At 27.6% G+C, this 1,163-nt stretch overlaps 1 long non-coding RNA gene across 1 annotated transcript; it reads right to left on the minus strand.

Moving 5' to 3' along the window:
- Positions 1-419: 419 nt before the first annotated feature.
- On the minus strand, positions 420-1,160 carry LOC112468379. The gene is made up of 3 exons (XR_003042384.1): positions 1,120-1,160; positions 812-873; positions 420-508 (listed from the first exon to the last, which is right to left on the minus strand). It is a non-coding gene; the product is annotated as an uncharacterized LOC112468379 (long non-coding RNA).
- Between the last annotated feature and the right edge of the window lie 3 nt (positions 1,161-1,163).

Genomic DNA, 1,163 nt, shown 5'->3' on the forward strand with positions numbered 1-1,163 from the left:
GTACATGGTGAAGGGATCGAAATAAAATATTAATTTTATACATTAACCTATGATTATACTTAATGAGCACGGTGGAGGACCTTAATTTCCTTAGAATAAGTACTTTGATTGAAAATTAAATCGTAGCAATCAGTAGAATATAATCTTAATTCTATATTAATAATTTAACTTTAACATACATGCATAGAAAAGGGGAAAGAATACGCTGACACACGCATATAATAGGAAATAGGAAAACACATATATTTAGTCAACCTTAAAATGCACGTAACTTACATGCTTTACTAATTGTAAGATTACTATTATAACGTATTCATATTCACACTCGTAAAACAAGCCCATCCAGGATAATTTCGTACCTATTCTTTACCTGAAATAAAATGAAAGAAAATACATTAATATTCTCATTCATATATATATATATATTCATAAGAATATAAAATAAGATTGAAATACTTATCCTTTATCCTTATTAATTCAGTCTCAGCTCACTATTACCTCTTATCACCTATAACAATAACGAAATATATTAATTACTGCACTCTTATAAGATAAAACCGTTATATATAATCAATAAATAATTATTCTTACAGAGCTAAGCAAAATGTCAACGACAAGCCTTATGCTAGAAGTAAAAAGACTACGTAATCTAGCTTATCGCCTGGATTTAGACGAAGCTAAGGAAAGAACACGCGGCAAATACTTGAATATATTTAAACAAAAATAATAAAAAAAAATAAATAAAAAAAAGGGGAGAGACTAAGATTATATGAATAAACGTAGTAACGATAGATATATAGCTTTAACTTACTTTTAATTTATCCTTATCATATCCGTCCAACGAAATCACGGTGACAGTATAGATAACCAGCCCTATAATAAAATAAGAATAACCTATATTAATAAATATCCTAATAAGTAACATAAGGAATGGACACTGAAAACAAATATGCACGTCTATATCTGTATGCAAGTACAAATATACACGTGTATATACCCAATAAAATAAATATAAAAAAAAAGAGAGAGAAGAGAAGAAGAAAAAATATATTACTAATCAAATCTATAGAACTACTTAAGCATATTGCTAAACAAATGTTTAGTTAATGGAACTATTACCTCGATTTAGATAAATCCAACTGCAGCAACACAGCTCTTACACT

The sequence above is a fragment of the Temnothorax curvispinosus genome, unplaced genomic scaffold (assembly GCF_003070985.1).
Source record: "Temnothorax curvispinosus isolate PA1 unplaced genomic scaffold, ASM307098v1 QBEX01018434.1, whole genome shotgun sequence".
Lineage (NCBI taxonomy): Eukaryota > Metazoa > Arthropoda > Insecta > Hymenoptera > Formicidae > Temnothorax > Temnothorax curvispinosus.